The sequence below is a fragment of the Cheilinus undulatus genome, linkage group 13, assembly GCF_018320785.1.
Source record: "Cheilinus undulatus linkage group 13, ASM1832078v1, whole genome shotgun sequence".
NCBI classification, from domain to species: Eukaryota; Metazoa; Chordata; class Actinopteri; order Labriformes; family Labridae; genus Cheilinus; species Cheilinus undulatus.
In genome coordinates, this window is record NC_054877.1 from 701,549 (window position 1) to 728,654 (window position 27,106).

The following is a 27,106-nucleotide window of genomic DNA, read 5'->3' on the forward strand; positions in this document are numbered from 1 at the left end:
TACCAGGTTTTATATGCAAAAAGAAAGATCGATCTATCTTATCCGGTTTCAAATCTACCGCCAATCAAAAATGGACATGCTTATCATAACGCTGGCGCTACGCTGGGTTCTATAGGTTTAAACCATTTTGCTGCTTTATTTAGCATTTTTGCCACTTCTTATGAGTACTTGTAACCCATTTTTGCCACTATGTTGACACTTTTAAGAACTTCTTGCCAATTTCAACCCTTTGTTTGGCCAGTTTTTAACCAATTTTCACCTATTTCTGGCTTTTTTTTGCCACTGTTTGCCCAATTTTGCCATGTTTTTTCATCACTTACACCCATTTCTGCCACCTTTTGCCCACTTTTCCCATCTCCATGATCCCCCAGTTAGCTGGGCTACAGAAAGCTCTCTCCTTATTGGCCTCCATGACTGTAACATTATTTGAAAAGTCTATTTTGTATCGATTTAAATATGGTGTGCCTTGAAATTTTGGCTTGACCTTAAGGCCCATTTATGCTCAACTTTACATACGGATCCGGATACGGATGGAGCCTTCTGTGCATGCTTCGCGTTCATTTCGTCCCTATTTCTGCACATTTCCATAAAGCTTACAGATACAGGCCAAACGGAGCAGTACCACCAGAAACCGTGGGGGCAGTGTTGCTGTCACTACCCGATACGTAGCTCTAGTGACACATGAAGAGGAAATAACAGTGGCGGAACTTTCTGAGGAAAACTTGTGTGAGTTGGTTAGAAACGCTGCCTCCATTTTTGTCTTTTATGCAAGAGGTACATTATCAATACCTCCTCCACAGTCGCCATGTTTGTTTTTGAGTTTGTTGTTGTCATAAACTTTTGACTCTGGGCTGCCCCCCCGGTGGATGTATTGGTTAACGTCCATGCAAATGTAAAGGACGTATGTGAGCACTGACAGTAACATCGTTTGAAAATGACGTATACATTTTCGTACGTAATGGGAGTATGAATGGGCCTTTATGTGTGCTTTGGGTGAAAAAGTTTGCAAACCACTGTTTTAGAGAAATGGAGAGGGGCCAAATGCTCTCTGTCTGGGGCCCTACATTACTAAAACTGCAGGGTCCTGGACCAGCCTGCTTTGATGACATCATCTTCAAAGGTAGAGGGCAGAATGTTGGTGAAGCTGGGGATGTTGGGGCCATATTTGACAACTTTTGGAAAAGTGGGTCATGGTGGGGGGGGGGAAGGGAAACACTCTGATGTGGTCTTCAGCTCCACAGACAGAGAAGAGGATTTTCTTCTGACCCCCAGAAGGAAGATCCAGTGTTGCAGCAGTACCAACAGCCTGTCTGCTTTTTCCTGAAATAAGGAACAAGGTGTAGTCCTTCATCAGTTCATGTGGTCTGCTTTGCCTCTGTTCTGCAGCAGTCCTGTATGTATTTTTCAGCCAATCAAAACAGCCAGGATTATCCCTGACCCTCAAAGATGGCACTAGCTCTCCTTATTCTAGGTGTTGTCACAGCAACTGCAGATCCCTCCTCTCCCTGGCACTGAAACGTCTCTTTAAACACCGTGTTATTCCCAATCTGTGGATGTCAAGCACCAAACATCAGAGATTAAGAACACATTTGGAACCATAGCTACAGGAAGACTGAACCTAAAAGACGCCTTCTTCCTGTCATAGTGGCTTTAAAGCTGTAAATCTACCAGAAACCAAACTGCACCGGTGGTTGGATAGCCCACGCTTACAGGAGTGGTTTTTCTACAGTCAGACACACTGTGTGAATTATCTGAACTGAGCCACAGACTTTGAGTCGTATGACTTTCAGTCAGATCGCGTGGCAGTCGTCATGTCATCTACAGGGGGGATACGGTGGCCAACCCTTCGGCCCACAGCCCGACAAGCTGCCCCGACTGGCGGGATGGATTTTTTTTACTCCAGACACTCCTGTGTGTTATGGCTGTGTGTAGCGAATCAGTCCCACTGTGTGAGCTGACTATTCATCATGACACTGTCTTCAAATCACACAGTGTCTGCCTGGATAAAGTCCAGATCTCTGCTTAAAAAACCTGTTACCTTATTGATCAGTCTCAGCAAAAATTAGGCTGTTAATTTCAGTGCGTACTGTGTCTGAAAAGGAAAATGTCTTCAGCTTGTAGGTTTTTTTTCCTCATAAGGGCCCCAGCACCGACCTTGGTGCGAGAGTCCTATTGTATCTGAAAGAATTCTTACTTTTATTCTGGCAAAACAAATGCCTTTTTGGGGGCCTAATAATGCTCCAGAACTCACCAAATTTGGCAGCTTGTTAGGTCCTGGAGAAAGATTTAATGTTCTGGTGGTTCCATTCATCTCACTCAGAAAATGGCCCCAAAAACCTGGCATTCAGGATCTTCGCCCACAAGTTAGTGTGACATGCATGGAAATCGGTACACATATGTATCATGACTAGACAAACAAAAAATCCTCTTGGGACCATCCTCTAAAATGCACAGGAAGTGAGATCATAAAAGAAAAATGTCCAATTTTCACTGATTTTCGGTCCATTTACAGTCCTCGCATCTGATTGATCTAGTTTGAGGGGACTTATGTTCTTGACTCAAGGAGGGTTTTGCCTCAAACTAGAGAAGTTGAGAAGAGTTTCCCCCGAGGGGTGTAGCGGTTATTAGCTGCCAAAGTTGGACGAAGATTCTTGGCTCTGTGCCAAAAATCTTTTTCTTAATAACTCAGCAGTGATGATGTCAATCTTCAGGAAACTTCACAGGCATGTTAAGATCTCCACTCTGTATACATCCATGCTCATTAGATGTCATTTTGTCACAGCGCCCCCTGCAGGCAACACAAATTCCTTCTTTTACATATTGTGTCCTCATTCCTACATGGTTGGTCCAAAATTCCTCAAAGCTGTTCTAGTAAAGTCCTAACACCTTGGGCATTGTGCCAATCCAGGCCTCATGGACCTGCCTCTAACCCTATTACCATGGCGACGCCTCAAACGACAGGAAACAGGAAGTACTGTTTTCATTGGCTTATAAGCATCGTACAATCACCGAATTTCATACACATGATGCTTGTTGGTCCTTCTTACAGACCATATGATTTTAATGAATGGGCGTGGCCTAACTGCTCGATGGTGCCCCCTACAATATTTCAAAACATCAGCCCCAAAACAGGGTTGAACCTCAGATTATGAAAATCAGCACACATAAGTTGCATGACCAGAAGGACAAAAAATCGTCTTGGGGCCATGCACAGGAAGTGAGATCATAGCCATTTTTGGCCCATTTTTGGTGATTTTAGCCAAATTTCTAGTCCTCTATGTTCTTCAAAACAACACAACAGTATCACACTGAACATGCCCACATGCAAACACCTGCTCATAGTGCCAACAGGAAGTAACACAAACAGGAGGTGTCCCAAATGGGTCATTTCTGTATTCCTCTTACTGTGTTGAACCTATCATACTCTGATTTTTACCTGAACTCTTCAGTATCTGTCCCTACATTGACATGTTTCATTAACAGATGCCCCAGTGGCCATGGCGGCCATTTTGATCCTTCGCCATCAGAAAGGAAGTGGGTATAACTTTCATATGAAACATCTGAATGCCTTCAGATTTCACATATGTGATCAGGGTTTGCCTCTCAAGAATTGGTCACAACTAAGACATGTTTCATTGAAGGATGACACACACGTAGCATCAGTGTCTGCCACTCTACGTATTCAAAGGCTAATTTCATCTTTTTGATGTAGCACCCTTACTGGCAACAGGAAGTGACACTACTGGGCCATTTCTTTATTGGTGAGCAATTTATTAAGATGCCATTCACAGGAAGTCACTGTAACTCTTTAATGAAACTTCTGATTTGCATCCTATCTCATGATTACAGTCTACCCTCTATATATTTAAATGTGTATTTAAATGTGTATTACATGTGCTTGCTACTGCTCCACCTACTGCAAGAAAGTAGAGGCATGTCTAACATATAATGCCCTGTTTCTATCTCATTTTACATGATAAATAACGGCCCCCTGGTTTTCCTTTTTAATAGGTCAGTCTGCCTCTCCCCATTACCTCTACTGTGAGAAGATGAGCTCATTACCACGTTCTCTGTATTGATCTGACTTTAAGACATACTAGGATCTATTTTTGAGCTCAGGCCTCAGCTCCTCCTTATGTAACACTGCTGTATTTTGTACTCCTGGAAGCTTTTTCCTTTCTTTCAATTTTTAACCACACATGAGCTCGTATACCTGGACAGAAATCAAAGGAAACGTGTCTTTATCCAGCTGATTTAACCGAGCTCATCGCAACCCTCTAAGGCTTTAACACTGGCTGATGTAGGATCTTTAATAGTCACCCTGGGTTTCCACTTAAAGGTGATATACTATAGTCCCTTTTCCAGCCCTGAATACTCTCATGTGGTCTAAAGAAAACCACTGTGACAGGCTTTGGACAAAATATGAGCTGGTTCAAGGACCAGAAGAAGTTTTTAACATGGTAGTCTTACTACCCTCCTCAGATCTATCACAGACCTGCTGTTCTTCATCTCTCCATCATCATCAGAACAAAGATATACCAGAAATATTTCCCTTATGTTGACTGCCTTTTGTTGGTAACTTTTAGAAAAGTGAGTGGAACTGGCGATGAGCTAGGGTTTCCCCTCACCAGTTCCACCCACTTTTCCAAAAGTTGCCAATTATGGTCTAACTTGACACTCCAGATTCTTTTTCATATCTCTATTGCATGGATATTTCACATTCATTGCTATGAAGGCGTTTGGGAAGGGTAGGAGTTTTTAAAAAATCCTCAGAAGGTGATTGGACAAACATTCTGTCATCTTCATTACGGACCTATCAGAGCGACAAAACGTGACACAGTAGCACACACGCACAGTTCTGCAACAAACATATAAGTAAACTCTACTGTAGTTTAGGAACTCTGGATTATGACGTGGATGAAGCACCGCGGCTGGTCAGGAGAAGAGCGAAAATGTCTTCTTCTCCAAGAGAAGCTTTCACTGTGGCTTTTTGCCCTTGTTTAAATAAAGAAATGTGTTCCTGTTCTGATTAAACTGCTGCTTTACCAATGCTACAGCCAAGCTAACCTCTCCAACAGCTCCCACCGTATATACAGACCCACGCTACACCCCCCTTCCCCTGTAACTCCTCGTAACTTTTTTCAGTGCTGTTTTTGCCCATTATTGTATGAATAAATGTGGTCCAGTTGTGATAAAACTGCCACTATACTCCACTAAGCTAACCATGAGTAACACAGAGGTTTCTGTCAGCTCACAGTACAACTAAACCCCTCCTGTAGCTAACACCTCGTTCTCCTCAGCTTTGCAGGATTAATTATGGCCTACTATTTGGAAGAAAATAGGGCCCTAAAGTCCCCGGCTTCACCGACATTCACTCTAAAAAGAAAACTGGTTCAATTGACCTATAGCTAAGTCCCGCCCTCAAACGCGATGAGCCAATCACAGTGCGTATACCACTCCTATACACTCGGACATCAGCTGCCTGGACATCCATTGAAATGAATAGGAGAAAGTCAGTTTTCATCCGGTTTTATGAGGTTTCTTTTGAGATTTTAAGTTTAAAAATGGTCAAACGGTGTTCATGGGGTACATGCGACTTCAACACAAGGTATCCTGAGAGTCTGGGTGACGGAGTGAATTTTTTACCCTTTCCTAAGCCACATCTAAACTGAGAAAAGTGTCTTCTTTGGATAAAAGTTTTGCAGTAGACCACAATGTCAACTCAATGTGGATAAAATTAACAACATCTGTTCTAAGGTAAGCCAACATCGTATTTGAGGCAACATATCGTCACTTTGCTGGAAAGAAATATAAAGTTCTTTTTAACATCTCTAACGTTAGCTAAAGTTAGCCTAATATTAGCTCCTAGCTGCGTTGTTTGTTGTGTCACGTTGTTTGTTGGGAGTTCCTTGGCATTTTTTTTTTGTTCTAGTTTTTGTACTTTGGTGATCGTACATCATTGTTAGCTGTTGTCCAAAGGCCTCTAGTTAAACTAACATTAACTTCTGGAGCTTAGCTTCATGAACTTATCTGTAAAAGCCGAGATAACAAAGGTTGGCAAACATTGTGCTGAATGATTCAGTGTAAATACTGTAGCACCAGACTAACGGAGAGACACTCTTGGTAAAGATGGTAAAAAGGTTGTTATATTTTTGTCATATTATGAGCCAGAAACCTTAACTTCAGTGGCATTTTGATGCTGATCCTGTATCTTGTGGTCTGAGATTGTGATGGCAACGAGATGTGGTTTATCACGTTTGCACTGGGACCTGTGAATTTTGGCTTTTAACTTTTTATCAGGTTCCTTTATGTTCCAGGCCTGGTTGAGTCCTGATGGGTCCTTTGGTATTCTGAGGTTCCTTTATGTTCCAGGCCTGGTTGAGTCCTGATGGGTCCTTTGGTATTCCTGAGGTTCCTTTATGTTCCAGGCCTGGTTGAGTCCTGATGGGTCCTTTGGTATTCCTGAGGTTCCTTTATGTTCCAGGCCTGGTTGAGTCCTGATGGGTCCTTTGGTATTCCTGAGGTTCCTTTATGTTCCAGGCCTGGTTGAGTCCTGATGGGTCCTTTGGTATTCTGAGGTCGCTCTATGTTCCAGGCCTGGTTGAGTCCTGATGGGTCCTTTGGTATTCCTGAGGTTCCTTTATGTTCCAGGCCTGGTTGAGTCCTGATGGGTCCTTTGGTATTCTGAGGTTCCTTTATGTTCCAGGCCTGGTTGAGTCCTGATGGGTCCTTTGGTATTCCTGAGGTTCCTTTATGTTCCAGGCCTGGTTGAGTCCTGATGGGTCCTTTGGTATTCCTGAGGTTCCTTTATGTTCCAGGCCTGGTTGAGTCCTGATGGGTCCTTTGGTATTCCTGAGGTTCCTTTATGTTCCAGGCCTGGTTGAGTCCTGATGGGTCCTTTGGTATTCCTGAGGTTCCTTTATGTTCCAGGCCTGGTTGAGTCCTGATGGGTCTTTGGTATTCCTGAGGTTCCTTTATGTTCCAGGCCTGGTTGAGTCCTGATGGGTCCTTTGGTATTCTGAGGTTTCTTTATGTTCCAGGCCTGGTTGAGTCCTGATGGGTCCTTTGGTATTCCTGAGGTTCCTTTATGTTCCAGGCCTGGTTGAGTCCTGATGGGTCCTTTGGTATTCCTGAGGTTACTTTATGTTCCAGGCCTGGTTGAGTCCTGATGGGTCCTTTGGTATTCCTGAGGTTGCTCTGTGTTCCAGGCCTGTTTGAGTCCTGACCTCCAGTGATGGAGTCAGATGTCAGCTGATTGGAGGGCCTCCAGCCTCTCTGCTGACAGCATCACTGTACGGTTCAGTCACAGTGAGGATGTAACACAGCTCTTTATTATAGGAGAGGTATGAATGCTGCATTGGTGCTTAATGCTCTCTCTGGTACATCAGATCAGAACATCATGCATGATGATCTGAGTGGCTCTCACAGACATTAAAAAGAGGCTTGCTGATGGTCTCACACAAATAGAATTGAAGTTTTCTTCTTACCCCTCAGAGAAATGAATGATTGGTTTGAATCTCCTCGTGTTCTTGTGTTTATATGATGATACTCAGAGAGCTGTGTAAGCTGGATGAATGAACATTTGAAGCTCTTTTGATCTAGTCAGTTCTATTTTATTAAACATCTAAAACAACCAAGGTCGACCAAGGCACTTCAGAGACTATGAAACAGTAAGACGTCATGAAGTACTGTGAAAAATTAAAATCTATTGGAACTAAATCTGCTCATCTTGATTTGAAGGTCAAAGATGAGTCTAAACCCGGTCCCTCCCTCCTCGGTTTTAGGAGCAGCTGGTTGACCTGAAGCCAACTGTAGCACAGCCAGTCTGAAACGGCCACTCTGTGCTTTAAACGTGCCCTCTCTGAACCTCTGCCCATCTTTACTTCTGAGAGACCCTGCCTGTCTACAACGCTCCTTTTATACCCAGTCATGTGACTGGCCTGTTGACAGTTAACCTAGTTAGTTGTTTTTCTGTGGTTTTAAGACAATCATTCTGCCTCATCGGCCTTTTATAGCAGTGTTAGTCAACCCTGCTCAACCAAAGAGCCAAACTGTTGAAAAATACCTCTACAAGAGCCACAATCTAAGTGTTGAGAAGGGGCAATAAAAATAAGATGGGGGGGTGGGGGGTGGTCCAAAAGTGGCAAAAAAATGAGAGAAAAGTGACTAAAATAGGCAAAAACCAGTCAGGAGTGGCAAAAATGGGCAACAGATACAAAACAACTGGAGTTTATTGGTAGAGGGTAGCTTAAATGGGCAAAAAATGGTGAAAAAGGGCAAAAATGGGATAAAAGTATCTGAATGAAGTTGTAAAATTGGGCAAAACATGAGGAAACAAGTTGTATTTAATGGCAAAAGGTAGCGCAAGAGAGCAAAAAATTGTGAAAAAATGGTAAAAAAAAGGGGCAAAAATGGTCCAAAAGTGGCAAAAATGTGGCAAGAAAAGAAAAGAAAAAAATGGGTGAAAAATGACAAAAGAATTGTGAAAAGAGGAAAAAAGCAGCAAAAATTGGCAAAAAAGTAGGGAACAGACACAAAACAGAAAAAACTAGAAAAAACTATTGCAACATACTTTTATGATACCTCTATCCAATCAATATGCTCAAAAATTACTCATAAAAACTTATGAATACAATCTGATAAATGATAAAAATGCCCTCAAGTGGATTATGAGTTACCAAAAACACCTAATGAATAAAATGAGATACTAAAAATATATTTGTTACATTTTATGGAAATTTGGATTTTTTAAAAATTTCAGTAGAAAGTTACACGAACATTTCAGTTCCAAGAAAAATTAGAATTTTCTGGCTTTTATTTCTTTTTTCAGGCGTTAAAGGGTTCAATGTGCGAAAAGTGGCAAAAAAATTGTGAAAAAAAAGGAAAAAATTGGGAAAAAGTGTCAAAAAAATGGTTTTTAATGGCAAAAGTAGCTTAATTGGGTGAAAAGTGGTGAAAAAAATAGTAAAGAAAAGGGGCAAAAATGTGGCAAAATTAGAGAAAAGAGACTAAAATGGGCAAAAAGCAGTCAAGAGTGGAAAAATAGGGCAAGTGGTATTTAAAGGCAAAAGGTAGCTTAAATGGGTGAAAACAAGTGAAAAAGGGCAAAAAAGGGCAAAAAGAAGTGGCAAAAATGGGGAAAAAATAGGAAAACGGGATAATTAATGGTAAAAGGTAGCTTAAATAGGTGACAAATACCAAACGAATCGTGAAAAAGGGATAAAAGCATCAAAAATGGGCAAAAAAGTAGGGAAGAAAGTGTTTTTAATGGCAAAAGCAGCTTAAATGGACGAAATGTGGCAAAAAAATTGAGAAAAAGGCAAAAATGGGGGAAAAGTGTCAAAAAGATGTGGCAAAAATAGGCAAACCAGTGGGGAAAAAGTGTTTTTTATAATTGGGTAAAAAGTGGCACATAATGGTGAAAAAGGGCAAAAATGGGATAAATGTGGCAACGAAGGGACAGCTATGTTTGACAGTTAAACTCTTCTGTAGAAGTCTGTGAAACAAACTGATAAAAGGCATTAACGTCTGAGGTCAAAGTTTCCCTTTTCTCAGGTTTTTGGGGGAATAATATTTAAAATGAAGACAGTAAAGAGCCACACGCTGAGCATCAGTGTTTTAGAGATCTTTTCTGAGCCCTAGTGAGAGCATGAACATCAGCAGAGTTTCTTTGAGCTGTTTCCTGTAGATAAATGCTTTCAGTGGTTCATCAGTGCTGCGTTAACTCTTTATCGCCTTCACACTACCCTCCATGCTGAGCTGTAGTTTCTGTGGGTTCTGTCTCTGACACCCAGCACTGAGCTGTAATCTGAAATCTGTCTGAGTTTTTATAAGTCTAACTTTCCAGAAACATCCCTGCGGTGCATAAACATCCCGCTCTGTCACCAATTTACCACCAACCAGTTTGTTTGACCTTTTCCCAGCTGGTCTCTGGCGTTTAACCTGCTGATGCCGACCTCCTCTGTTCTCACATTAATTCTTTAATCGTCTCTGATTTGTCCCACAGCTCATGAAGGGAAATGACACCCTGGGGTCCTATTAAGGTGGTGTTTTTTTCTGCTGAAGCCTGATGAAGTTGTTGCCTGGAAACAGGCTCATTAAAACGTGCAGCTTTAGCAGAGACAGCATGTGAATGGCAGACGTGTGCTCTATAGTCGGTGTGATAAAAGGATCAGGGGGCTGCTGCTGCTCAAACGTACATCACTCATTTACATATTAAAGCCACGCTGGGCTATTTTAGAACATGCTTCGCTTAAAGGAGGATTTAGGATGTAGGCTACAAACGTGACCTAAAAAAAGAAGAACCTGGACCTCCGCAGGGACTGACGGATGATGGTCCCGGAACGTGGAGCGGGCTTTACCTGAAATCCTGGTCCTGCTGGAGCTCCTACAGCGGAGATGATCGCTCCGTCACTTTGGCGGTCAGGATATAAGACTGTCAGCTACAAACAACCACCAACCAATCAGCAGAAACGCCTGTAGACCAGCCTGACGAACAGTTTTACTCATGCACCATACTCAGTATCACTCAGAGTTAGACCTGAGTGTGTCAGCAGTATTCTTGTATTATTGTATTTAGCTGCCTATGAACTACAGCGGTGTCAAAGCTGAGGTCCTGTCTCCCGCCAGGGAGTCCACAAAAACTTTAGGAACGTTGGGCCTCATTCAACAACAGCTGAGAGAACATTTGTTCTTCAAACCCACGTATGCAGCTTTAAGATGGTGACATTCAGCACTTTTCTTTATGGAGTCATTATTGTTACAAAACTCTAGAGCTCATTTGAATGTTGTGAGGTCAGGTAGAGCTGGGATTCCCCACCATTTCTCCTTGGAGCCCTCCTACTCTTGAGACCAGGCTTATCCCCCCCCCCCCCCCGCCTGGACTTTATTTCTTAAAATGTTTATAAAACATCAACCCTGTGGTTCACAGTCAAGCTCTATACATCTTATTTTTCAGGACAACCTGGGCTTCAAGAATATATATCTACTACAGTAATGTCACTTGAATTTTGAAATTTTTATAGGACTCTAAAGACAAAAGAAAAAACTAATCAGAATTTGAAACTCAAAGATTTTTATTGATAACACACAGTAAACAATAGTGACTAAGCATTTTCTTGCACAGACGCGTTCTCCATCTCTTGGAGACTAAACACTGAAAAAATAAACATTCAGTGACTAACGGTTTTCAAAATATCTACATATATACAAAAGGGGCCATGTGCTCTTTTACACTTAGATTCATTTGTGCCATTCCTTTAAGCAGCAGAGATGCATCTTGCTATTGGAGGACAGCCCCTCCCACAATGCATTGCATGTTAACATTGCCCTCAACAAATATGGCGCTACCCACCGGAGACAGCCAAAGCAAATGCTCGCAAATGGATTAAAAATGAACAAAAGGATGCTTATTATCGGATCTAACGCCGTGGATTTAATATTAACCCTTTTACACCTAGCGCATCGCCGACGACGCGCTGTTGAAGCACAGTTTGCATGACCATGATTGCGTGACTGTTTGTGTTATCAGAAAAATTCAAACAGTTTCTGAAAGCTGAGAAACTGTGCTTCACAGCCAGCATGTGGTTATTACTGTAATTTCCCCTTTTCTCACTAAGATTCTAGCATAAAATTCCCCTGTTTTTGGTGTTTTTCATTTTAAACTGTTAAAACACTCTTAACAGGCAGTAAAATGTGTTTTACTCCATTTTTTAAACCTCGCTTTAGCTGTCTACAGTCTCATCTACAAACCAGAAGTCCCAACATGAAGAAAAATGGAAATAACTGCCATATATTAAAAGTTCTAAGTATTGTGGAAAAATGGGAAAAAGCACGTACTCACAGGACATTTTCTGGGCCTTTTATGGTTAAAATAAGAAAAGAGTCCAGAAACTCAGGTTTTAAAGGGTTAAAGGACCCCGAAAAGTCACTGAAGTTCAGGGCTCGCTAGCAACTTTAGGGCTATAAAGACCAAAAGAAAAGGAAACGGTCAGCTTTCAGAGGAAAAAAAGTGTGTCTATGACTTATGGTCCAAATGTTTTTCTAAACGGTGTCACTTCTTGTTCTATACGACAACGCCGTCCTCAGAGACCCCGAGAAGTCAGCCAAGTTCCAGGCTCACTAGAAAATGTTCTGTAAGAGCTACGAATGCATGAAGAACATATTTAGAAAGGAACAACACAGGGCTTCCACAGGAAATAACAAGTGAGGGTCTACGACTTCCAGTTCAAAAGTTACAAAGCGATTTGCAAAGGTGTGTGCCTGAGGCACGGATCCATGCCATATGAGTTCTAAGGGTTAATATTTCATGGATAAAACCCTAAAGAAGTGGAGCTTCACAGGCTTTAGTGACAAAAAGACTGTTGTATGAACTGTTTATAAAGTGCTTTATCATGATTTTACTTAATATTTGAAAATCTAATCTTGACAACCTCAGGTCAGACAAAACCTTAGGGCTGTGTTACTCAACCAAAGAGCCAAACTGCTGAAAAAATCTTTGCCAGAGCCCCAGTCGAAGTGATGGAAAGTGACAAAAAGGTTAAAGTGGCAATACAAATAAGCTATAGGTGGCAAAATGGGTGAAAAGGAGCAAAAATTGGGAGAAAAAGAGACAAAAATGGGTAAGAAGTGACAAAAATTGTCAAACAGCATCAATTATGTTAAACAAAAATGAGTGAAAGTTACCAAAAATTAGCAAAAAGGTGGCAAAAAATGGGGATAAAATTGTGTTTAATGGCAAAAAGCAGCTTAAATGAGTGAAAAAGGGGCAGAAAGTGGCAAAAAGGGGGAAACGGTAAAAGCAGGATGAAAGTAGCAAAAATGGGTAAAACAAGACAAAAGGGGCAAATAGAAATGGCAAAAATTGGCAAAAAATTGCAAATAAAGGGTAATGGAAGAAAAATAGAGGTTGACAGTTAAAGCCTGATGTGTGGGAAAAAACCTGATTAATGTGACTTACAATAGATAATCTCTGAGGACCTTAAAGTTTCCCTTTTTAAGGTTTTCTGTGAGAATGATATTTAAAATTAAGTCATAAAATAGCCACAAATCATCACAAAAGAGCCACAGATAAGCTCTGGCCTCCTCTGTTCTCCTTTGACCTGACTGAGAGTCCCAACGGTCCTTCACACACACACTCATGGTTAAAATCTGAGAGCCAAAACCCTCAGCAAACTTTCACAGTAATGATAAAACCTGTCAAAGAGTAAAAGAGTGAATCCAGCTGAAGTAGCTGTATAATCTGTCTACTTTTAAAGAAAAATATGTGTGTGTGATACAGTGTTAAAATTGGCGACTATTTTTAATTTAGTCTTAGTCTTAGGCTGAATCCCAGCTCTCCCCTTAACCCTCAATCTTAACCCTCAGTCTCAAATGCGTGTTCCCGTGAAGTGCGAGGGCTGATTCTTCCGAGAGTTGAGTTGAGGGGCGAGTTTGAAGGCTTTATCTCCCTCAGTTCTGAGATGTTCCTGGAGCTCCGTTGGTACTGAGGGTTATCACTCAAAGAAAGATGGCGGCGAATGCAGGGAAGAAATCGAGCTACAAATGTAAATTTCTGTGTTAATAGAGATCTAACTATTACTAAAACCACTCCAATATCTTAGTTTAATGTTATTTTATGGATCATTTGCCTTTTTGTAGCGTAACATTTACTTTTATTTTTACCATCATAAGCTGGTAAACGTGCCATCATGGGCAAGCCTACGAGTTACAGCTGGTGTTTGGAGTTAGCTAATGGTTGTGTTATACAGTGGCTTTCAGTTGATTATGTCCATGGTTGTGGTGTTTATGTTATTTGATTGAAAATGAACATGTTCACCTTCTTCTTCTTCCTCTGAATTGACAGACTACACAGCTTTAGCACATTACTGCCCTCTACGGTCTGAAATCATTACTGCTATTAAGGGGTGTCCCATTTCTAAAGGCCCGAACACACTAGAGCGTACTGTGAGCGGAGCAGACTCTGCGGAGAATGTCTGCAGTCATCAGAGCGTCCATAGTCGAGCGCACTGCCGCGTAGTAGTTTCCTGTGAAATTTACGTGAAATCCTACATTTTCCACAATCCTTGCGCGTTGTTTACATTTTTCCGTCATGGCGTCCTAAACTGATGGCGAGAAAGAGGAGCTGCTCTGCCTGCTGGCTTTGTAAAGCAATAAATTACGAGACGGTGGGATGTACAGACATTAAATGCCACAACAGACGAGGAAGGGGAGTATGCCATGTTGGTGAAGGACATGCGAAGTATTGATGTGGAAAAACAAGTGCGAAATGCAGGTCGGTGTCACATTTAATGCGGGTCGATGTGAAAAATACATGCCGAGCAGTGTTTTGTGTGACACAAGTGTGCGGAGTGGAGTCTGCGTGGTTGTGAAATTAGAGCTTTGCGCACACAGGCCTTGCGAATGTCCAGTTACGTTCCGCCCGAGTATGTTTGGGCCTTAAGGCTGGTTTTGAAATTGCCTACTATACTAGCAGTGTGTACTGATTTGCCCAAAATGTAGTATGCAGTATGCGAACAAATGCGAAAGTTGCAGTATGCCAAAAATACCCGGATGACGTACTGATTCAGGAAAATTTCAAAGTATGCATCAGACCAGTCTACTTCGTCTACTGTTTCCCACAATGCAAAGCACCGGGTTAGAGTTCGTAATAGCAGAGAGTGGTGGAACTTTCACCGAAATGGCTGATGGTTATAAAAAGTGCCATTACCTTTTATCTTTACCTTTTTTAAATATGCTATAGTGAAATAAGTTGTAATAAGGTCACTGATGTTTTTGTTTTGCCGTTATGGCTTGTAACGGCCGGAAAGGTGCTGTCAAGCGTGTTCTTTCACTGCACTATACATGCTAAGCTACAAACAACAGCTATAAAAATCCAAGAAAATCAAATAAAAACACTTCCCAGATTTTTTCTGTACATAAATGGAAAACACTGTAGCGTCATTTGCAGTTGACCAGGGTATGACATACTTTTGTATATCGGAAACCAGCTAAACCGGGCCAGGCATACTACACAATAACGTCCGACTGGCAGTCATACTCCATAATACTGTTGAATGCAGTACGCAATGCACAATACATACTGCATACTGCGTTTGGCAGGAGTATGCAGTAGGCCAATTCGAAAACAGCCTTAGTCATGAGATGGCCTTACACTTGGTTTTGAGGGGCGAGTTAAGACTGAGGGTTGAGCTTGAGGGTAAGATAGAGGGTTAAGGGGAGAATTGGGATTCAGCCTAAATGTCTTCTAGTTTTATTCCCATTTTAGTCATTTCTACCCTTTTTAATTTTAGTCTAGTTTTCGTCCATAAAAAGTCATCACATTTTGGTCTTTACTTTTAGTCCAAGCATTTATTCTCTTGCCTAAATCTGGTACCAAATCATGGTGTTGTGTTCTCTGCTCTCCACCAAACCTTGGGTCCCTGCTTTCTACAGCTGAGAGGCAGAATAGATACAGATGCATTGTTTTTGGACAGATGTACCACAAGTAGAGGAATATGATGGATTTTGAAAGTATAAACAAGCTTCAGATTGTTGTCCTCCTGATGTGAGCGGTCATAATAAGGGATGCACGATGGATCTTTGCCGATATCAGATATGACGATATTTTAAAACTCACTTTAGCTGATACTAATATTTAATTACATTTTTTCAGTGTAAAAAACACCAATTCCATCCTGTACTACAAATATTATTTTAATATTGGTAGTCTATTTTTTAGAAACAGACAAAAAAATTGATTTTCATCAGAAACAAAGGATGTTTTTTTTTTTCAAATAAAGCCATACACTAATGAAAAACCTACAGTAATGTCTTTGCATTACATGTGCATAACATGATACATGTATTTTCAACAGTAAAGCCAAAGTCATCTGCATCTTTGAGGGTAATAAACAGCAGCAAAATAACCTGCTGACACTGAGCTCCACAGTGAAAAAAAGGAATAGCTTATACATTTAGACTGAGGCCCCATTTACATGACAATGTCTTGCTTTGTTTTCCCTTTCCGTTTTCGTTTCCAAAAAGTTCCACGTTCAGACAGCAACGTTTTCAAAATGATCTCTGTTCACAGGAGACTGCGGGAAACACCAAAAACGATGCAGTGTACATGCCAGGCCCGTAGATGGCGGTGTGATTTTGCAGTGAACCAAAATGGCGCATGCACACAGACACTTCCTTCCTCTGAAGATAAGTAGTACAGCGCTATTCCCCTACGGTGTAGACATCCAAGATGGCGAGCAGGACTTTTGTTTGGACCAACAACAAGGTGGAACTGCTGCTTTGAGTGACCCTAAACTACAAGGTGGACAAATATGTGTCATACATGTGTAACACGAACAGTACACTGGTGTCGGCCATCTTTGTTTTGTTTTGGGCTTCCCACCCACAGATATATATAGAAGAGTAGATACGACACGCCCCTTTGAGCTGCGTGCCTACGGCGAGGCTAAGCTAGTGAGGGCAAAAGTGTCGGGGCATTCCATGGTTGTAGATGGTACGAAAACTAAAACAACAAGGATGCCTGCACTGCTGAATACGGTTGCACACTACACCGTACGGTTGAAACAAGGAAAATGGAAATAACCTTTCAGAGGTTAAAAATAGTTTTTGGCTCTTTTTTCATCATTAAACTTTGTTGAGAGCTTCAGTGACTACCTGGCTACTAGCATGACACTAACGTGAGCTAGCAGCTTGACAGCCAAATACCAGACGATTAATAGTAGCTGGAGTATAGTTGTACAAGCAGCAGTGGTAGTAGTATAAATAGCCTTTAAAGTCATAGAAGTAGTATCAGCATTTGTAACAGTATTACCAGTTGTAGTAGCAATGCCAGTATCTGCAGTAGTAGTTGGTCCAGAAGCGCCGGGATCCTAAAGTGGCTTTTGGTAGCACAACAATTTCAATGTACCTGTTTCTAACTTGTACAAATGGCAATAGACTCTATTCTATTCTATCTCCACAGTGTGTTTGTTTCTATAAACACATATATATATAAAGAGAGAGATATGGAGGGAGAGAGAGACAAATAAATTCATATAAATGATTATTTGATTACCTTTACAATTAAATCTTTCGATCTAAAAACATATTTTCTATATATGTATATCTTTATCTTTCTATGTTTATACATACAACTATATGTCTATGTATATACATTTATAAATATATAATGGCTGAACATAAAAGATTCCCAGACCTCTGGACTTAAAGAGTAAAATTAAAACTGTAGGCTACATTGGTAGAAAGCCCTTCTCTTTTTTTTTTTTTTTTTTTTTAAATCAAATGTTCTGTATTAATAGCACTTGTTTTGACTGGCAATAAAGCAGACCGCATGAAAATCAGCTGAGAAATGAGCAAGTTGTGGTTTATTTTCAATGTATGCATTGCCTTTAATGAGAACGTCGCCCCCGCCAAGATGGCCGGCACGTAGGCATGCCGCTTAGCGAGCTGCTACAGCGTGCTGGCATATCTAGTGTTCTATAGATATCTATGTTCCCACCTGCGCATGCGTTATAAGCCTATTCATGCATGGATATTTACTGCAGCCGCAGTGCGCCTGTCCGTTTTCAGAAAGTGTCGGTTTCCCTGTTTACACGGAGACAGGGGCGTTTTGAAAAACTTCCACTCTGGAGCCCATTTCCAAAAAGTTCCATTTTCAGGCACCAAAACGCCGTTACCATGTAAACGGTAAAAAATGTTTGCATTTTCACTGGAAAACGTCGTGGAAACGGGGCCTCATTCTCCTTATTACTCAGCCAGTCTGCAGGATGGCTCCCTGAGATGCTCCTGACAACGGGCTTTAAATAACAACATCAGCAACAAAAAGATAGATTCTTAAATGCAAAAAAGTCTGGCTATAGTTCAGAGCTTAAATATGGTTTTAAATTTCTGAGACTCAAGATGAACAACAGAAATAAAACTTCACCTGAAGTCTCCTGATTCTGCTTTAAACAGCACAAACTTACTAAGCATCCAAGTTTAAAGGGCATTTCACCGTAAACAGCTCTGTAACAACACAGTGACATCCACATCTCCAATGCTGGAGACAGGGCAGCTGCAGAGTGTGTGCCATTCATGGGGGACTTGGCACACAGAAGTCCGTTGTTGCTTTTGCCGTGTTTTTCCCACTGTCACGTAGGATGACATGCACGTTCTTTGTCTCTGTTTTCCATATCCCAAACATGTTATCAAAAGTGAGAACCGGAGCACTCCTGTGAGTGTAGGACAGGCTTTTCAAGAGTGAATCCTCATATCCACTGAGGCAGTGAGGCTCAACATGCTAACAGGACGGACACTTGATGTCCATATATCCGTGGTGAAGCTAATATGTTTAGCTTTGGCGAGGAGCTTCTCTACGTGACTGGAAATGAAGTTTTGCAGTTCAGGTAAGGCTATAAACGTCTGCTAGGTATAACGTAGCAGGGCTTTAAATGCATCAGTAGCCTGCAGAAGTTCGTATATTCTACCAAAGGCTGATTATCAAGAGCTATAAATTCAATGATTCTCCTGTTCAGCTCCTTACCTTTGGGTGGTCTCTGCTGTATTTCTTAGCTTTGTCCAGTGACTTAAGTGACGAGTTTTCCCTGGCACAAAGTTTTGTCATTCTTTATCTGAAGAAAGTCCTTGTAGTCATCAGGGTGATGGTTTTAAACCCTCGCTCCCTTATAATTTTTTATCTCCATCTGTCCTTGTTTGTCCTGAAAATGAACATGCAGAAAGGTGTTGATAAAATAACCATTTTTCAATTTTTTTTTTTTTTACTTTCACTGCTTCAAATCTCTTCAACAACTTCAACCCTGACCACAATAAATAAATAAATAAATAAATAAATAAATTCAATGTTACACCCTTTTTTATGCCACTTATTGTACACCATGTCACTGGTATTTTTTATGGTAAAAAACACAAAAACACCATAATTTACATATAAAATGATCTAGAAAAAAACAAAACAAAAAAAAAAATCAATATATAGAGTCTGGGCCATGCCAATGATGAGTAGTAAAATTTATTTTGATTCATTGAAATTTTTTCTGTAGTTCCAATTTCCATAATTAGCTACATCTGTCCTTATTTGTCCGAAAACGGACATGTGGAAAGGTGTTAATAAAATAATCATTTTCCTTTTTTATTTTTTTTAAACTTTCACTGCTTTAGTTCTCTTCAACAACTTCAACCCTGACAACTATTAAAAAAAAAATAAAAATCAAAGTTAAAACCCTTTTTAAGCCACTTATTGTCCTCTGTGCCTATGACTTGGATTCAGTGAGATAGCGTCGACGCTGAGCAGATGAGTCCATGTGTGCGTAAACACGCCAGTTTTACCCTCCTTTTCTTGAGCCTCGTTCTCTTTCAAATCATAAGCGAGTGAATGCATTTGTTCATGTTAGGTTTATTTGATGTACAGGCATGAAGAATCAGAGGAAATATGTAGGATATGAATCACGAACACGCACATTTCCACCCCTAACCAAAAGTGACCACAAATATGCCAATTACACGCATATACACACGTGGACAAAATTGTTGGTACCCCTCTGTTAATGAAAGAAAAACCCACAATGGTCGCAGAAAAAACTTGAATCTGACAAAAGTAATAATAAATAAAAATTTAATGAAAATTAACCAATGAAAATCAGACACTGCTTTTGAATTGTGGTTCAACAGAATTATTTTAAAAACAAACTCATGAAACAGGCCTGGACAAAAATGATGGTACCTTTAAATTAATATTTTGTTGCACAACCTTTTGGGGCAATCACTGCAATCAAACGATTTCTGTAACTTTCAGTGAGACTTCTGCTTCTTTCAGCAGGTATTCTGGCCCACTCCTCATGAGCAAACAGCTCCAGTTGTCTCAGGTTTGAAGGGTGCCTTCTCCAGACGCCATGTTTCAGCTCCTTCCACAGATGTTCAATAGGATTTAGATCAGGGCTCATAGAAGGCCCCTTCAGAATAGTCCAATGTTTTGCTCTTAGCCATTCTTGGGTGTTTTTAGCTGTGTGTTTTGGGTCATTATCCTGTTGCGAGACCCATGACCTGCGACTGAGACCAAGCTTTCTGACACTGGGCAGCACATTTCTCTCTAGAATACCTTGATAGTCTTGAGATTTCATTGTACCCTGCACAGATTCAAGACACCCTGTGCCAGATGCAGCAAAGCAGCCCCAGAACATAACAGAGCCTCCTCCATGTTTCACAGTAGGGACAGTCTTCTTTTCTTGGTATGCTTCATTTTTGCGTCTGTGAACGTAGCGCTGATGTGCCTTGCCAAAAAGTTCCAGTTTTGTCTCGTCTGTCCATAGGACATTCTCCCAGAAGCTTTGTGGCTTGTCAACATGCAGTTTGGCAAATTCCAGTCTGGCTTTTTTATGATTTGTTTTCAACAGTGGTGTCCTCCTTGGTCGTCTCCCATGAAGTCCACTTTGGCTCAAACAATGATGGATGTTGCGATCTGACACTGATGTACCTTGATCTTGGAGTTGACCTTTAATGTCTTTGGAGGTTGTTCTGGGCTCTTTTGTTACCATTCATATTATCCTTCTCTTCCATTTGTCATCAATTTTCCTCCTGCAGACACGTCCAGGGAGGTTGGCTACAGTCCGTGGATCTTAAATTTCTGAATAATATGTGCAACTGTAGTCACAGGAACATCAAGCTGCTTGGAGATCTTATAAAGGTAAAGGTAAAGTCTTATAGCCTTCACCTTTAACATGCTTGTCTATAATTTTCTTTCTAATCTCCTGAGACAACTCTCTCCTTCGCTTCATCTGGTCCATGTTTAGTGTGGTACACACCATGTCACCAAACAGCACAGTGACTACTTGTCACCCTTTAAATAGGCCGACTGACTGATTACAAGTTTGTAGACACCTGTGATGCTAATTGGAGGGCACAACTTGGTTGAACATGTCCCTATGGTCACATTATTTTACATCTTTTCTAGGGGTACCATCATTGTTGTCCAGGCCTGTTTCATGAGTTTGTTTTTTCAAATAATTCTGTTGAACCACAGTTCAAAAGCAATGTCTGATTTTCATTGGTTAATTTTCAATTAATTTTTATTTATTATTACTTTTGTCAGATTCAAGTTATTTCTGTGACCATTGTGGGTTTTCCTTCCATTAACAGAGGGGTACCAACAATTTTGTCCATGTGTGTATAAATGTACTGCATCTTTGAGATATGATATATTCTTACCTATTGATCGAAAGGACCCGTGCATCCTCATGCATGTCCACCCACTTACTATGAAATGAGGGAAATGTTGAATTGTCCACGTCACTCTTTCTTAGTCCCAGACTGCAGAACTCAGAGGTAACATTTTCTCCTGTTAATACTCTACATACCGCATGTCCAACTGTAAATATAGACGCAGATTCACACCCGATCACACACGTAGGAGCACACAAACTTTTCCTTACACATGTAGCCCACTCTCTGGGTCCATGGAAGGTAAACAGTGTCTGCGTTACCTTAGGGGTTAAAATAATAAGCTCGTGCGATCTGCTGGATCACTGTTGAATGGTGAAATTTAGATCCCTGGTGATCGACTGACTGCAATAAAAGAGTTGTTATTGTTTTGGTGCCATAGACACACAGTCAAAAAAACGTGTTTTTAATGGAAGTCTGTGTGTCCAATTATGGACAAACAAGGGTGGATGGAGCTATTTCGCGTCATGGGCGTTCTATAGGCGATACTGTGTTTATTTTTTTATTTATTATTATTTTTTAAATATGAAGAAAAATAATAACTTTGGCCAAATTTGATGCCTCAATCTATAAAAATGTGACTATCAGCCAAAAAAATGATGATAAAAATGATGAATGTCCTCAAAACGGACATAGTGGCATCTGAGGGTTAAATGCAGAATCAATCTGGTGGTGTTGAAGGTGTTTTGTCGTGCTTTTCCTCCATCACACGTACTTTAAAGGCGATGCAAACAGCTGCTTTGCTGTCTTGTTCCCACTCCTCAAACTTCTCCCACACAGCCGACATGATGAGTTTGTTGTTGGCGTACGTGGCGTCATCGCTCTTGTTTGCTGTTTAATGGATTGGATGATTGAATTGAAGCGGATGTTTACTGACCTTCATCAATGACTGGTCGACTGTGAAAGTAACAAGTGATTTAAATTCTCAGTAATCGTAATGGCATTAATGATTTTAGAAAGAAATGTGTTACACTGCTAGTTACCTTAAAAGTTACAGTTACTAAGTAACGTGTTACTCCCAACACTGGTCATAATCATCACCAAACGTTATCATAGATCGAGCTTTTACAGAAATCCCTTCCTGTCCCTCTGGGCTATAATGGAGTACAAGTAGCTGATTAGAAGAGGTTAATGCTACGTTGTACCTGTAGAGCACATGTCATGGTTTCAATGTCATTCTTTAAAGAGTGAGTGTGATGAACCATCCTAACATCTGCTCCATTAGTATCCAGGAGCTGTGAGTGTGATCTCCTCTCTCATCGGTGTGGAGCTGCCAATGAAACACTGAGCTTTAAACGTCTGATGTCGGATCTGTTCAATAAAAGTCAGAGTGCTGCAGGCCGAGCATGAATGTGACAGAAAGAGCCTAAAATAACCGGTGTTCATGTTTGTAGCGTTTGCTTGTGTTTGCATCCCTCAGTCAGGGTTTTATTAAAGCTTCATATTAAATCAACAACGTGTAGGATGTTTCATAAGCCGAGGGGCCCTTCAGTCCTTCGCATGCCTTTATTTTGTCTCTGCAGTGACAACTTCTTTAAGTCGACGTGTTGTTTTGTACGTGAGTGTTTCAGGATTAAGCTTTGGTGTGTTTTGGCTGAGGGCAGGGATTAAAAATCTGTAATGGATTATCTTTTTAAACCACTCCAATCATTAGCTCCTAAAAGTGCAGCAGCTCCAACCCGACATCAAATGATTTCCCTGTTTGAGTCAAACATGTCTGCAGGAAATGTCGGAGCTGATCAGAGCAGCTGAGGTTCTTTTTTCTCTGTTTAAGGATTTTCCTCTACGAACACTTCAGTAAAACAACTACAACATTCACAGGGCTAGGGCTTTTATTTGCCGCTTGGAGGTCTACAACCACCACAGCACTACAAGTGCCCTTTCTATTCTAACTCCAAGTCCAAAAAAGATGGGACACAAGCATGTCTGTTAGTGTCTGGGCAGACACTAACGGCTGAAGGGTTTTAAAGGAACTCTCCCGTTCTTGCTCTACACTGCAGGCTTTCCGTTGTTGTGTTTTGGTGCTTCATAATGTTCTGTACATTCTCAGAGGAGGACAGGTTCCTTTATGCTGATGGTTCTTGGTTGGCAACTTCTGGAACAAGTAGGTGAACGGGTCCTACCCCAGTTCCACTTTCCAAAAGTTACCAACTATGGCCTCAAGGAGTAGGAACCCAACGTCCCCAGCTTCGCTAACATTCTATCTTCTGCCTTTGATGATGTCGTCCTTTAAAGCTCATGATACATTCCATCCTCATCTTTTACATGCAGACCCATCTAGGCCCTGACCTCTGTTATGTGAAGCCATGCTGTTGCAACTCTTGCAGACTGTGTCTTGGAATTATCTCTCTGAAATAAGCTGGGACAGCCCTGAAAAACAAACCTGGATGGGGAAATGTGTTCCTAAACCTGCACGTACCTCACCATTTTACTGGTACCTTCACTGTTGTACTAGTGAGCCATGCCATGACACTAAAACACCCCCACAGCATCACAGATGTGCTAGTGACCTATGTCATGGGTTTATCAGGGTCCATTGTCTGGGTTTATCAGGGTCCATTGTCTGGGTTTATCAGGGTCCATTCTCTGGGTTTATCAGGGTCCATTCTCTGGGTTTATCAGGGTCCATTCTCTGGGTTTATCAGGGTCCATTCTCTGGGTTTATCAGGGTCTATTCTCTGGGTTTATCAGGGTCCATTGTCTGGGTTTATCAGGGTCCATTCTCTGGGTTTATCAGGGTCCATTGTCTGGGTTTATCAGGGTCCATTCTCTGGGTTTATCAGGGTCCATTCTCTGGGTTTATCAGGGTCCATTGTCTGGGTTTATCAGGGTCCATTGTCTGGGTTTATCAGGGTCCATTGTCTGGGTTTATCAGGGTCCATTGTCTGGGTTTATCAGGGTCCATTCTCTGGGTTTATCAGGGTCCATTCTCTGGGTTTATCAGGGTCCATTCTCTGGGTTTATCAGGGTCCATTCTCTGGGTTTATCAGGGTCTATTCTCTGGGTTTATCAGGGTCCATTCTCTGGGTTTATCAGGGTCCATTCTCTGGGTTTATCAGGGTCCATTCTCTGGGTTTATCAGGGTCCATTCTCTGGGTTTATCAGGGTCCATTCTCTGGGTTTATCAGGGTCCATTCTCTGGGTTTATCAGGGTCCATTCTCTGGGTTTATCAGGGTCCATTCTCTGGGTTTATCAGGGGCCCATTGTCTGAGGTTCAAAGTTCTTCACTCGTGATAAAATCCTTTCCTGAAGAGCTGATTTTTCGTCTTCTGAGTGTAATTGGGGATTCTTCATGTTGAGGACCTTGATATTGTGAAGTAAAGGTCTTTTGTGTTTGGAGTCCTTCTATGCTAGAGAGCAGATCTGACCCAGCTGTGCTCTTCCTTCACTAGTGCAACTCGTGCATGCTGGCAGTATTAGATGGTCGGACCGATGCAGGAGTGGCAGTTTTTACTCTAACAGAAGCTTTTAAACATCCAGCAGCAGCCTTAAAGGAAGCGTAGCTTTAGCGGTTAGCTATCCCAGAAATAGACGTGGAAATGAACTGTGGACTGGAGTGAAGGAAGTTTACCATAAACACCTTGGCTGTAAATGTGTGATGTGTGTTTATGATTCTGTGAAATTTTGCTTCCAAGGAACTATTGATTTGTTCTTGTGACCTGCAGACACATACCATCTATTTCCAGAAAGATCTCACAGCTCTACATATGGACGGGAAAAGTCTCTCATAGTACTACCAGATTAAAGAAGCTCTGACGCGTCTGTGAAGGCTTTGAGCTGCGGAGTATTCCATTAGTTTTATCCTCCATCAACCTCTGAGGTAGTCAGGATCATTTCTGAGACACAGCAGGATCAAACCTTTATCTGAGGGATCAATGAAATCCCAAGCCTGGAAGCTACTGCTGGCTGGACTATGGAGTCATTGTTGTTACACACTTCTACAGTTCATTTGAACGATCTAAAATCAAGACTTGTTGATTCTGGTCTCAGATTTTTCTTCAATCTTTCATCCAAAGCTGCCTCTTAGCTCTGAACGGCCTCCTTGTTCTTAGGTTTCTTCTGTTTGGGCTCTAAATGTCTGACGATCTCTATTCTGTAGTTGATGAAAAGATTTCCAGTCTATTTTCCTCTCATCCATTCTAACCTGACGCCCACACAGACTCTTTCATATCTCCGTGTCGTGGATATATTCCACATTAATCTGGGAAACCTCTCATAGAGAGCGTTTGGGAAGGGCAGGAAAAATTCTCTGCCTGTGATTGGACGAACCTTCTGTCTGTCGGATTCACGTTAAAATAGAAAATCGAGCTCGTGGTTCTAATCATGATTGCAAAGTGACTGCGACGTTTTCATCCGTCTGGTTTTTTCAGAGCAGGCGCTGCGTCGTGATCCCTGATCAGAGGGCAGAGATCACAGGAGAACTGCGAGGTTACACAGGAATATGTCATCAGCAGAAGATTTTACCTTCTGGGGTTATTATCATCCTTTCCAGTATAAGTCCATGATGTTATTGGTTCCACCATTGGGTGAGGAAGTTTAAAGGTTAATGTTTGCTTAAAGGATCTGTGGTTTTATGTAAAATTCATTCTTAGTGATGATTTACGATCAGGAGTCCATGCATTGTGTTTTATTTTGAAAGAACCGGATATCCTCTAACCTTTGCTTCACACATCCATCTGGAAAACCTTCAATACTGAGTGTTTTGGAAAGGGCAGAGGATTTGAAAAAAAAAAAAAAAAACTCAGAGTGTGATTGGATGAACATTCTGTCTGTCACATCTCTACGACTAGAGCAGGGGTTCTCAACCTTGGGGTTGAGACCCCATTGGGGTCACGAGACACTAAGAGGGGGTCTCCAGATGCCTTAAAAAAAACTACAAACATTTTTTAATCACACTGTTGCTACTTAACACCAATTTTGCCTCATTTTAACCCATTTTTGCTACTTAAAACCCATTTTTTTGTCCATTTTAAACCCTTCCACCACTTTTTCTGCCTGTTTTTGCCACTTTTAAACCAAATCTATTGTTGGCTCTGTTGACCCATTATTGCCACTATTAACCCCTCTTTACCACTTTTTAAGCCACATTTCACTATTTGATAAGCCATTTTTCAGCCAGTTTCTCACCGTTTCTGCCTCAGCTAACCTTTTTTTTGCCAGTTTATGTCAATTTTCATCCCATTTCACCAAATGTCCACCTATTTTTGCCACTTTAACACCATTTCAGCCATTTTTGAATCCCTTTCACCACTTAATATGCCCATTTTAGCCACTTTAACTATTTTTTGTTGTTTTTTTTTTGGTTATTTGATGCCACTTTTATCCAATTTTTAGCATTTCTAACCCATTTCTGCTACTTTTAAAATTTAACTTCACTTTCTTGCCATTACTAACCCATTTTAGCTATTTTTTAATGTCTTTTAATTCTGTTTCTAACAAAAGGATTTACATTTTTAAGAGGTCTACTTACTACACAAACGAATCAAAATGTGTTTCTTTGATAAGAGTGGTTATTATTGAGGTTAAATATAAAATACCACAGTTTAACTTTACAATGGACCAGGATTTTGCTGGCCCCCAGAAATCTCTCCCATTTCACCCCCTAATGGTTGGCCTTGTCTCCACATGACTATTTTTGAATTTGCATGGCTGTGTTCAACCACCTTCAGGTCCAGTGGGGGTCCCCGGTCTCTGGCACCTTTATTTTGGGGGTCGCGGGCTGAAAGGACCCCTGGACTAGAGAGGGAGTGATGTGCTCGTCAGTACAATTCACCAGCAGATTGCAGCGTGTGCTGTATGAAGTTCTCTGTCAGGATGGATCCAGCGGGATTTTAAAGGCGTGACAGAGCCGCAGGCTCGCAGTACGAAACGGTTTGTCACATTATACCAAATTTT

General features: G+C 41.2%; 1 protein-coding gene across 1 annotated transcript in view; it reads left to right on the top strand.

Annotated features, from left to right (window-relative positions):
- Positions 1–27,106, top strand: part of LOC121520456 (disks large-associated protein 1-like) — a 192,657-nt gene that overhangs the window by 31,683 nt on the left and 133,868 nt on the right. The gene's annotated exons all lie outside the window — the stretch shown is intronic.